At 39.9% G+C, this 13,988-nt stretch overlaps 1 pseudogene; it reads left to right on the top strand.

Moving 5' to 3' along the window:
• LOC147900718 (uncharacterized) overlaps nucleotides 1-12,717 on the top strand; it is a 36,913-nt pseudogene extending 24,196 nt beyond the window's left edge.
• Nucleotides 12,718-13,988: the final 1,271 nt, after the last annotated feature.

Genomic DNA, 13,988 nt, shown 5'->3' with positions numbered 1-13,988 from the left:
TGTGATGAATGGCATTAGTGCCATTCTTCACAACAATGTGGAGGATGGTACTAGTGTAATTCTCCACAAATTCTCATGGAGGATGGTACCTGTGCCAGTCACATGAAGATTGGCACCATTGCCATTCTTCAATAGATTATTTATAGATCATTGGCATTATATTATTATTGGCAAATCACAAGATCATTGGCATTAGTTCCATGATCCACATAATCATATGATATTGTGGACAATGGCACCAGTGCCATTGACAACCTTGACATCTGGAGAGTAGCTCCAATGCCATATTGTGCAATCCATGTGATACATGGCACCAATGCTATTCTACACATACTCACATACTGATTGGCATCGGTGTTTTTCTCTAGAAGGTCAAATGACATTTTGGAGAATGGCACTGGTGTCGTTCATCACAACATCATATTATTATTTGGATAATGACACATTGAGAAGAGATATTGGCATTGGTTCCATCATCCACAATCCATGTAATGAATGATGTTGGTCCTCTAAATTTTCCATGAGAAAACTCTCATGTCATAACCTTCACATCAGGAGAATGGCACTGCTCCCATTCTTTGCAATCCATGTGATGGATGGTCTTTGTAATCCATGTGATGAATGGCACTTGTACCATTCTCCTCAAGATCATGGAGGATGGAACCAATGGCATTATTCTCAAACTCTCACAGAGGATGGCACTAGTGCCATTCTCCACAAACTCACAATCCATGTGTTCAATGATATTAGTGGCATTCTTCACAACATCATATAATTGTTGGAGAATGGCATGAATGCCATTCTCCATTATCCATGTGATGAATGGAATTGGTTCCATTCTCCACATAATCATATGATGTTGTGGAAAATGGTAAGAGTGCCATTCTCTAACCATGACCTGTTACAACCGTGACATCTGGTGAATGTCACCATATCCATTTTATGCAATGTATGTGATAAATGGCACCAATGCCATTCTCCACAAACATCATGGATGAATAGAACTAGTGCCATTCTCCACAAAATCATGGAGGATGAATGGCACAATCCGAATGGTCCACAATCTATGTGTGACGAATGGCACAGGTGCCATTCTCCACAACATCATGGAGGATGACACCAATGCCATTCTCCACATATCCTCATGGAGGATGGCACTAGTGCCATTCTCCACAAATCACATTAGGATTGGTGTCATTGAACTTCTTCAAAAGATCAGTTGAAGATTTGGAGTATCGTAGCAGTGCCATTCTACATTGATGCTATTCTCCAAAATCCATGGGATGATTGGAACTAGTGCCATTCTCCATGTAATCATATGTATTGTGGACAATGCCACTAGTGCCATTTTCTAACCATCATCTAGGATAACATTGACGTATGGATAATGGTACCAATGCCATTTTGTGCAATCCTTGTGGAGCCTAAAATAAGATGGTTGGAGAGTAGAACCAGTAACATTGTCCACAACACCATATGATTATTTAGAGAGTGGCACTGTTACCATTTTCCACAACACCATATGATTATTTAGAGAATGGCACAGAAGCCACTTATCACATTGAGAATAAATATTGGCATTGGTTCCACTATCCAAAATCCTTTGTAGAATGGCACTTGTGCCATTCTCTGCAATCCATGTGATGAACGGCACTAATGCCATTCTCCACAACAATGTGGAGAATGGAACCAATGAAATTCTCCATAAATTCTCTTGGGGGATGGTACCTATGCCATTTCTCCACAAGTCATATGAAAATCACAAATCACAAATCACAAGATAATTGGCATTGGTTCCATGATCCACATAATCATATGATATTGTGGACAATGGCACCAGTGCCATTCTCCAACTATGATCTGTGACAACCTTGACATCTAGAGAGTGGCTCTAGTGCCATATTGTGGAGTCCATGTGATACATGGCACCAATGCCATTCTACACATACTCACATATTGGTTAGTATCAGTGCCATTATCTAGAAGGTCAGATGACATTTTAGAGAATGGCACTGGTGCCATTCATCACAACATCATATTATTATTTGGATAATGACACATTGAGGAGAGAGAATGGCATTGGTGCCATCATCCACAATCCATGTAATGAATGACGCTGGTCCTCTAAAATTTCCATGAGAAGACTCTCATGTTATAACCTTCACATTAGGAGAATGTCAATGCTCCCATTCTCTGCAATCCATGTGATGAATGGCATTTGTGCCATTCTCATCAAGATCATGGAGGACGGCACCAGTGGCATTATCCTCAAACTCTCATAGAGGATGGCACTAGTGCCTTTCTCCACAAACTCACAATCCATGTGTGCAATGACATTGGTGGCACTCTTCACAACATCATAGAATCTTTTGGAGAATGGCATGAATGCCATTATCCATTCTCCATGTGATGAATGGCACTAGTTCCATTCCCCACATAATCATATGGTGTAGTGGAGAATGGCAAGAGTGCCATTCTCTAACAAGACTTGTGACAACTATGACATATCAAGAATGGCATCATATCCATTTTATGCAATGTGTGTGATAAATGGCAGCAATGCCATTCTCCACAAACACCATGGATGAATGGAATTGGTGCCATTCTCCACAACATCATGGAGGATGAATGGCACAATCCATGTTATGAATGGTCCACAATCCATGTGAGGAATGGCATTGGTGCCATTCTCCACAATATCATGGAGGATGGCACCATTGCCATTCTCCACAAATACTCATGGAGGATGGCACTAGTGCCACTCTCCACAAATCACATTAGGATTGGCATAATTGACATCCTTCAAAAGATCAGTTTTGTAGATTTGGAGTGTGGCACCAGTGCCATTCTCCAAAATCCATGTGGTGACTCGCACTAGTGCCATTCTCCATGTAATCGTATGGTGTCGTGGACAATGCCACTAGTGCCATTCTTTAACCATCATCTATGACAACCTTGAAATTTGGAGAATGGAACCAATGCTATTCTGTGCAATCCATGTGGAGCTTAGCCTAGGATGGTTGGAGAGTAGCACCGGTATCATTGTACACAACACCATATGATTATTTAGATAGTGGCACTGGTACCATTTTCCACAACACCATATGATTATTTAGAGAATGGCATGAGTGAGACTTATCACATTGAGAATGGAGATTCACATTGATGCCACTATCCAAAATCCTCTGTAGAATGGAACTTGTGCCATTCTCTGCAATCCATGCAATGAATGGCACTGGTGCCATTCTCCACAACAACGTGGAGGATGGCAACAATGCAATTCTCCACATATTCTCATGGAGGATGGTACCTGTGCCATTCTCCACAACTCACATGAAGATTGACATTATTTCCATTCTTCAATAGATTATTTAGAGATCATTGGCATCATATGATTATTGGCAAATAAAAAATCCCAAATCAAAAGATCATTGGCATTGGTTCCGTGATCCAACATAATCATGTGATATTGTGGACAATGGCACCAGTGCCATTCTTCCAACCATGATCCATGACAATCTTGACATTTGGAGAGTGGCACTAGTGACATATTGTGCAATCCATGTGATACATGGCACCAGTGCCATTCTACACATACTCACATACTAATTGGCATCAGTGCCATTCTCTAGGAGGTTAGATGACATTTTGGACCAGTGCCATTCACCACAACATCATATTATTATTTGGAGAATGACACATTGAGAATGGAGAATGGCATTGGTGCCATCACCCACAATCCATGTAATAAATAACACTAGTCCTCTAAATTTTCCATTAGAAAAATCTCATGTTATAACCTTCACATTAGGAGAATGGCACTGGTGCGATTCTCTGTAGTCCATGTGATGAATGGCACTTCTGCCATTCTCCTCAACATCATGGAGGATGGCACCAATGGCATTATCCTCAAGATGACTCTACAACAAAGACAACTACAATGTCTTTGATCACCCAAGACGCTCCACTCAGCCGGCTCTACAATAGCCTCCAGCAAGCTCCCGACTCCTCTGCCTTGCACCTTGTAACTCATGGCTCTCTATATCATAGCAGCCTGGCTAAGCCTTCGATGGGCATAGGAGGAGCAACCAACTGCCACCACTGCTATTCGTTGTGATAGACCGACCCCACAGTATCTATCTATGACCTCTTCCACTAGCCGCCTGCAAAAACTCGATTGGGCAAAGGGAATTGACGTTTGCACAAGTTCTACTGAAGGGTTTAGTCTGGCAGAGGAGCCACTGGCAAGTTGAGGCGACGAGGCCATAGACACCTCCCAGCAACGCTATGCAAGTCCTCTCCTATGAGAAGCTCTATCCAGTAATTCCTCCTGTCAAAGTTTCTCTTCTACATGGATGCTCAGTTGCTCCACTGATGCACTACTTGCTTCAACTGCCTCCAAAACATCGAAGAAGCTGTGCAATCCGATCGTGGAGCTCCCTGCAAAGCCTTTTCTACAAAGGTTAACAACCTTAGGACACATGGAATTTCCATGTCATCATCCATGTGGTAGATAAGACTCAATCTTGGTATGGTTAACTTAACCCACCATGGTTAGAGTTAGAGTCAGTTATGCCGCATTAGCATGCATAGTCAGTAGTGCCACCTAAGCACATTCCCTTTGTAAGCATAGTCCTACATGCAGCATATGAACCCCTGAACCACATCATCAATTGGACCCCTCTTCATAAAACTTTGACAAGCCATAACTTCTAATTCAGGAAGAATTTGCACGTGCTCCAAAAAGGAAAATGATCGTCTTTTTGAGCTCTACGTGCTTGTCAAGTCAATTTCATTGCATGCAATTAGACACTACTAGATTTGAAAGTTTCTCCAACTAGAAAGACCTTTGCAATGGCTATATGCACCCCAATTGTTGAGAAGTTCATCGGGAAGGATTTCACACCTGGTCTACACAAATGAGGTATCTCCTGTTGATGCATCAAAAGCTTTGGAAGACTATAAAAGAAGACATACCCACTACACAAAATGATGCCTGGAATTGTCCGTTGTCACAGGCATTTGTCTTTTTTCTATTGTGATGGAATGTAGTGCATCTTGCGGTTCTACAGAAAGGCTGAACAACCACCCAAGCAAAACCTAGTTCCATAGCCAAATAAGCCAAGTGAAGCATCAACAAGAAAGTACTAGCTCGAGTAAGCTAGTCTAATGACTCTATCCTAGAAATGACCCAAACATGGGAAACACTCCATAACAAGAAGGTAAGCCTCACAATGGTTGAAGCTATTACAAATTTCTCCTTATTTTTTAGAATTCCTCCTTGAGTAGCTCAATGTCAAGTAGAAGCCACCACCACTAGTATTGGGTCCCCTCGTCACCATTCTAGACATTAATATCCCAACCGTCGATGAGGTTGTCCTGGTTGTTACCATTAAAATCAAGAAGCAAAGCAACCAAGTGTCATTGTAGATGGTGGCTCATGATAAATATTATTTAAAAAACCATGGTTAAATGGTTTAAACTCAATAACGTGAAGCCTTCTCCATTCCAAGTATGTATGGTAGACTAGAGACCCATGGAATCCAAAGGCATGCTCTCAAATGGGGTTATCTTGATTGGAGGATTGCATTACATGGTGATTCTAATTGTCATTGCTATGGATATGAATGCGTATCCATTGTTATCGCATACACCAAAGTATTACATGATTGGGGTTCTAAGATTATGGAAATCAAGATTGGGGCTGCTAAGGTGCCAATCCCAACCAATCCGAGCAAGGTATTGAGTAGCTATCAATGCAAAGACTTGGAAGTGGATGGTTAGTTTCCATAGGATGTAGAGTCTCAGCTAATGGAATCGATTATGGGGGAAATAGATCTTTTCCAAGTAGATACCAAGATCAAATAGAAATAAAAGAAGAAAAGATGGAAGAGAAAAAACATCTATGCCTGACAGTTTCATTGAGGATGTGACCAAGGAACAACAACTAGCTGAGCCTTGAATAGCCATAACTTGGCTTGGTTTTGAGAACTTAGTTCTAGAACCAACCTAGGAGATGAATCTGAGATCAAATAAGGAAAACCATGCACAGTTGTAGTAAGCATAAATGTGGTGGGATGATCAGCTACTATGAAGATTCTTTTCCTAAAATATGAAGATGTATTTTCTTGGAGCTACACTAATTTATGGGGCATACCACTAAAGATATGCCAACATTAGATTCTGTTGATTTCGAATGCCAAGCCAATCCATCAGCAATGATATAGGATGAATTCAAATTATGCCAAGTAATTCACCGAGGTTCTTCAACTAATCCAAGTATGCTTTATTTATGCAATCAATGAGAGCGATTGGATATTTCCAATGGTGCTAGTGCCCAAGAAGGATGGGAAGCTTTGAGCATGTGTGGATTATAGGAACATCAATGCTAAAATAGCTTCATTTCCAATCCCTTTCATTGATTGTATAATAGATCAAGTTGCAAGACACGAGATGCACTCATGTATGGATGGTTATGTCAAGAAGGATGATGAAGGAGGAGAGAGCTAGAACCACAATGTGGGACAAGGAAGAAGAGAACAATGGGGAACCACAAGATTAGAGCCAAAGCACAAAGTTTATGCATTAGCTATTAGCCTCATAGACAAGGCTCCCTGTGATCCACACAAGATCCACAAGGTACCACCTATCATATAGGCATCCAAGCCTCCATCATCCAATCCAAGATCAACACCAACCAATCAAGATGATGGATATTTCTACCCCTCTAGACACCTTGATGTAATAATATCAACACTCCCCCTCAATACAAAGGTATGAGTATTGCACTAACATCAAATGATAAAAACTAGGAAAAGAAGTATTTACCAGTAAAGCTTTATTACAAGTCTTTAGATTATTACAGAGACATGGTAATAAGTACAAGAAATCTTGAGAATATTATCAGGTAAGGAAGAGGAGGTGAAATTCCCTTCTTCCTCCTAGTTTTATTGAACTACCACGTGTCTATATCTAAGTCATCCTTGAACCTTTAAAGGAAATTTGGAGAAAAGAATGATGAAAGGTAATCTACATAGTTATCTCTTTGTCATGGGATAAACATGGATGATTCTATGCTCGATTCTGAGCTCCAAAGCCTCTTGCCTTAGACCAAGAGCCTCAAAAAGCCAGCCACGGGTTTTTAAGAAGTCAACAAAAGCATTACAATGGTGAATAGAAACTCTCCTCAAGAATTGGCGATGCATAAACACAACCTCCTGAGAACACTATGGAAGAAAGGAAGGAAGAGAATCTTTTGGCAATTATGGGAAGGGAGAATAAGAAACTTGGCATAGTGCTTCCTATCGAGCAATGAAAAACTAGTAGCTTGGCAAATTATCAGTGACACCGGCTATTGGATGCAAGAAACTACCACGGAAGCAACCTTCAATCAAGGAATATCATTTTTAAAACCAACTTTTTGGGAACAAATGACGAATAGTTGCAAACAAGCCTCTTGATAATGAGTGTCAATGGAGCAACCTCTTTAAGAAGATAGTGATGAAAAGAAAAGAACTAGATTTGTGCTCAACAACCCAAGCACTTTTACGACGTTCTGAAGCCTTAAGAGTTCTCTTTTGATGAATGACATGGCCAATATGCTATTAGAAACCAGTGAACATCATGCTTTTGAAATATATGGAAACCTTCTTGGCCATAAACTTGTGATAGCAGCCATGCCTCATAGCAAATAGAAACAACACACAGTGGGGAATACACTACAAAGGAATCAGGGTGACTTAACAGCTAGTGACACCAAGAATGGACATCAATATGGTGTCCTTTGGTAACAATGGTCTCTCCAAAAAGAAGCCATCGTCAAATGAGCCGGCTAATGCAAACTGGTAATAAATCTCCTCAATCAGGGTTTTGACAGTTTGCAAGTGTTATTTTTGCGAGTTTTGCGAGTTTTAATCCTCAAAATATATGGGTAGTGGCTAGCTATGCACAACTAGTAATGTTAACCATATGATTAGTGTATGATGGAGGGGCATCTCAAAAGGACTTGTATGAGTTTAAGTTTTGCTCTACCTTGTCATAACTTGAAAAATGCCTCTAAAAAACACAGCATAGCTTGAAGCTCTTGATGTGCATGACACACAATGCCAAAACATTCAAGCAATGGATATGCCTCCATTGTACTGTGTATAAAACTATAAAATACCCCACTTTATAAGAACATGTATGAGTTGTATATTGTTTTAATCAGGTATATCCAATAAAGCGAAACATGACAATGTAACTTGAATGATGCAAAATGTGTAGCTTTGTAACTAGTGGCTATGCTCCCATCATACAAAACTTTGAAATCCCCTTTCCAAAAAAACATATTTGTGTTTAAGGTTTTTTCATAAGGGTCACACTATTTATGACATTATGCAATGATACTAGCTACAAAACATTAAAATGAAACAAGAATTTGACACAAGATATCACAACATTTGTTGAATAGAGAATATCTTACTTTGCTTCACTACTCAACTAGGGCCTCTTAAGAGCTCCAAGGTTAGCTAGCTTCAAGATAATGATAGTGGAAACATTCCGTAATCTCATTTTATGTGAGAGACTAAATGTGACATGTGTACTTTTAACCGGAAATGTAAACGAGACCAGAGGCTATAGACTAAGTATGGCGACGCTCAAAGGCCATAGAGAAGAGGAGAGCATGAGGGCGAAGGGATGACATAGGGGTGAAAAAGGAATAAGAAGGGGAGGGAAGGAAAAGGGAGACTATGACACAAGGGGAAAGGGAGAGGGGGAAGAGAAGCATGAACATGATAGGAGGAGGAATGTTGAGATGTAGACATCAAGGGAAGTGATCCATACTTTATTGGAAAGAAGGGATGAGAGGGAAATATCAAAATACTAGCTAGGTGGCTTTACAAGAATGAGCGTGTCTCATCAAGGAATAGCCCCTTCCTTTTATAGCCAAAAGAGGGGGTCTCTCCACATTAATGTCTCCTCCCACATGCATGGTGTGTGTGGAAAAGTCTCCCATGTGGGCTAGGTGGGTACGCACTCTCAATTGTGTGCGACAACCCTTTGCCTCAATTTTCCACATAAATCAAGCCCCATATCTCAAGTCTATGATACTCCCTTGGTCTCTTTCCAATTTTATAATAGGTTCAAACCTCTAGGAGGACAAGTGGAGGGTTGGCACAAGGAATCTTGCCACCTCATCCTACTTTCCCCATTATTTAACTAGCTCTCTTGGTATTCTATACCTCCCCCACATGGGCCTATCTCATATGGAGGGTATAACTTAATATAATATCCCTCTCCACCTATTTTATATTGCTTCTCTCATGGACTTTGAGCCATATCTCACTTAATGCATCCTAGGTGGAGGGGTGGCACATGGAGGAGCCATGCCACCTTGCATTTTATAATATTACTATCATGGATTATGTACAACACACCTTATGGGTCCTCTTACATGGAAGGGTGGCACATGGTCATGCCTTGCCACCTCAACCTTGGGCCCTATGCACACCATATTTGATTATACTATTGCCACATATACAAACACACATACATATTAATGCCTTTTTCCTTAGACAATTTTATCCATAACAGTACATTAAAAGGGTTTTGCACCAAGAGTAATGATGCAAAGTAATGACAACGACTTTTGGTTTAGTTTGGCAAAGAGCAATATATCCACATAAGTAGTTAAATTCTTTACATGTAACCAGTTGCTTTTAGTCTGTCATATAAAATTCTAGCAGGACATGTGTCATACAAAATATCACAACATATCTTGAGTGATGTCAGGTAATGACAAGAGCCTTGCATCTAGTTTTCAAAAAAGCAATATTGTCCACAGAAATAAGTCAATTCTTCTCGCCCACTGAAATAGTTTATTTCTTCTTGGTAGCAATATCACAAAAGAGAAGCACCACAACCCAAAATTTGGTCCAAAATAAAGTTGCAAGAAATTGAAGACATTAATAACAAAGGAAATTAAAGGCATCCAATGAAAAAATGTCCAATGGTTCTCTTATTGATGTCTTCAAAAGGTTTGATAGGACCAATAAAGTCTAGCGACCACTTTTGGAATGGTCCCAAAGGGAGAATGGGATGATGAGGCATTCTATGAGTATCAAGTGGTCTATCATTCCTCTGGCATGCTAAACATGCCTTTGCATAATTGTGAGCATCTTTTAACATAGTAGGCCACCATAAACCAGCTTGCAAGATTTTCTTACCTGTAATGTCTCCAAAGAAATGTCCTCCTGCTACTCCTCCATGAGCTTCTGCCAGGACAGCCTTTTGTTCATGATCTTGCACACATCTTCTAATGACTTGGTCAATTCCCCTTCTATATAAAACACCAGCAATAACAAAAAATGGCCTGCTTTGTAAAACAAGTTTTTTCCTTTGATCTCTACTTAATGTTTCAAGAATCAATCCATCAGTAAGAAAAAAGAGCATCTTATCATACTAGTTTAGGGGTTCCTCAATTCTTACCATGAAAATGCTCGCCTCAGGTATACTTGTTGGAGCTTCCCCTAATGTTAGCTTGCTCAAATAATCAGCAATGGCATGTTGCTTTCCAGGTTTATGTACAATGCTATAGTCAAATTCTTGCAACAAGAGCCTAGGGCTTCTCTCTTTGTGATTGCATAGTTTTTCTCATGTTTTGTTAGAATTCTGCTCGCATGATACATAGGTCTAAACCATTCAGTTGTTTTTTGCTGCATAAGGACTACACCCATAGCTGTATCTGAAGCATCAACAAAAACTTCAAATGGGAGAGTCCAATATGGAGGTTGGAGGATAGAAGAAAGCATTAACATCTTCTTCAATATGTTGAAGGCATACTCTTGTGGTTCACCTCAAATGTAGGGTTCCGTTTCTCTTGTCAATTTTGTAAGTGGATAACATATATCAGCTAAATATTTAAGAAATCTATAGTGCCACTTGATTTGACCATTAAATCTCTGAAGTTGCTTTATATTTTTGGGTGGCTTGGCTTTTTGGATAGAAGATCCCTTGTTGGGATCTATCTCCATACCTTGTTGAGAGATGATATGTCCAAGGAGAATGCCTCTGCTAACAGCAAATGCACATTTGGTAGAATTAAGGCTGAGTCCAGCCAACCTACATTTTGCAAAGCATAAGGCCAAATGATGCAAGTGCTCCATCCTTTTGCCAAAAATTGAAAAATCATCAAGAAAACTTCATAAAACTTGTAAGATAGTTAGCAAATACTTCTTGAATGTATTTCTAAAACGTTGGTGGAGCATTCTTGAGTCCAAAGGTCATCACATTGGAAGCAAATACTCCCCATTTTGTAACAAATGCAATTTTATCTTTATCCTCAGGTGCCATCTCAATTTGGTTGTAACCACTGAATCCATCAAGAAAACTATAATCTCATGACCTGACACAACATCTAACAAAGAATCACAAAATGGTAGAGGAAAAGGATAAGTAATGGTAGCAGCATTGAGCTTTCTATATTAATACAGATTTTGAGTTTTCCATTCTTCTTGGGGACAATTACAATGGGTGATAGCCATGTAACATGTGTAAGAGGATAGATGAATCCTACTCTCAGCAACTTGTCTATCTCTTCTTTCACTTGTTTTGCATAATCTGGATTCATTCTATATTTAAGAAGCTTGGTCACAACAAGGCAATCAATAGGCAAGGAAAGCTTGGTATGATAGGCACATTGTGCCCAATAACTTGAAGAAAGGAATGCTTGTCCTATTATATAACACCAAGCTAGGTCCTCTTAAGCCCAATCTCAAGCTCAAATGGAATTACCCTACATTATCATTGAAGTTCTAATAAGGGGATAGTGCAATTATCATATCTATAGGGACAATTCATCCCCAAGATCTTCAATGGAATTTGAATAAAGCCCTACCAAGCTAAGACACACCTCATTACAATAGCTAGACCTTGCCATCTACCCAAGGTCCACATCAAATGACTAGTCTAAATCAAGAAGTAATTAGTGATTATGGTAATGATGTGTAGTTTGCTAGTTCCAAAGAATTGTATCAGTTTTGGCACCGAAAATTCCAAGATGACCTATTGAGCCATGCATACCCAACGTTCCAAGACAACCCATTGAGCCATGCAAACCCACACTCAAAAGCCGTTACCAGAAAACTAGCAGATCCGACAAGGAGAAGAGCAACTCTGCCAAGAATTCCTCTCTCAAGCACTCCATTCCCCAAGTTTGGACTCCCACGCCCATCTTTGTGAAGTCCTGGGTGGATTGTGAAGATGATGACCTTTTTTTTTTTTTGGCAACTCCTGCTTTGCCCCTACCATTGTGGGGTTCGGATCAACTGGCAAAGGCTACCGACATCTCTCGAGAGGATATGAGTCAAGGAGAGGAGAGTGAAGGAGATGACGAGGCTGAGGAGGAAGTTGATGAAGAGACTGAAGAAGAACTAAGGACTGAAGCAATTGAATTGGATGATGATGTAAGGTCTGTACCTATCGTAGCAACTTCTGCACGAGAGCCAGATAGGCAACTGTCAAAGAAAGAGTTGAAGAAGAAAGAACTGTGGCTGAGCTTGAAGCCGTCTTGGCAGAACTTGGCCTCAACCCAAAAGATGAAGATGATTCAAGAGAGTCCACTGATAATAAGAATGAGGGGAATGCAAATGGTGAAGCCAATGGTCAAGAAGTGGTGGCTCAATTCTTACTAAAAGCAATAGCTCTGATACCATGTCAAAGTGCGGATCATACTAGCCTAATCTATCATTCAATGAGCATAAATATCATGGAGGATCAAACCAAGTATGGAAAAACATGAGGAGAGAGACACCAAGTGGGAAACACTCAATCTATAGTAGAATGTGTAATCAACAATACATGATAGGCTTCTTATATAGAGAGATCCCTTAGAATAGTCAACACCTGTGGGATCCTCTGATCCACATCTCTCCTAGTGGATGTCCTTGCTTCACATCTTCACATCATGTAGTCCACATCCTACGGTGGCTACTTTAATACATTCCCATACCATAACTTAGCCTCTAATTATGTGCACATGGCACCATATCTCAACAAATACTACCTCATAGATTTTGGATGAAATCCAATATGTTTGTGGCACATGTTTGAATAGATTGCCCATCCAAAGCCTTGAGGAAAGCCACAACCTTTGAGGCTTAGCATGATAGGAAACCCAAGATGGATTAGCTAAGAGTGTTTGGTCGCATGGCATATGCACATGTGCCTTAGCACGTGACTGAGAAGTGAGATATAAGCTAAAAATGACAAGGCTATGAAATGTATATTTGTTAGCTATAACACTTAAATAAAGGGATACCATCTGTACAGTCCTCATACTCAAAGGATTTTTGTCGTTATCGGATGTTATATTGCAGAAAACTCAAATTAGCTAATAAAGAATAGCTTTCTATAGGTTCATAGGAAGTCTTTGAAGGGTTGCTACTATGGTTGTTGATTGATAGTAGTTTATAAGATTTCTGTAGGTTTGCAGGAAGTGTTTGAAGGGTTGCTACTATGGTTGTTGACTGATAGCAATTTATAAGAGCTACTATCATCACCAATAATGGGCACTTTATAGCATGTTGAAGATAAACATTTATAGCCTCTATAGAAACCTTTGGATGCTCTAGAACATGGAGATGAACAACCCATAGCACACATGGAGGAAACAATCAAAGAAGAAAGGGTTGCTATGGAAGAAGCTATAACTGTCCTTTTGATGGCTAAAAAGATTGCAACTATTGGCTCCTCTTCTTAATAGGATGTGGGCTAGTTTAAGAAGTTATGAAGGAGCTCAATATGTTAACACAACATGCCTGAGTTTGCCGTGATGCATTTGAACCTGAGATCTTTGAGGATGCTCAAGAGAGTGAACGAGAGCCATGTGAGTTGAATTGAATTGAATCAATAAGAAGAACACATGGGATTTGGTGGATTTGCTCATAGACAAAATGGCTATTGGGACAAAATGGGTGGTTTATAAGGATGTGAAGTGAAAATCTAAT

The sequence above is a fragment of the Dipteris shenzhenensis genome, chromosome 6, assembly GCF_047967505.1.
Source record: "Dipteris shenzhenensis isolate YYH24624 ecotype China chromosome 6, Dip_SZ_1.0, whole genome shotgun sequence".
Taxonomy (NCBI): Eukaryota; Viridiplantae; Streptophyta; class Polypodiopsida; order Gleicheniales; family Dipteridaceae; genus Dipteris; species Dipteris shenzhenensis.
This window is presented reverse-complemented; position numbering and strand designations above follow the sequence as displayed.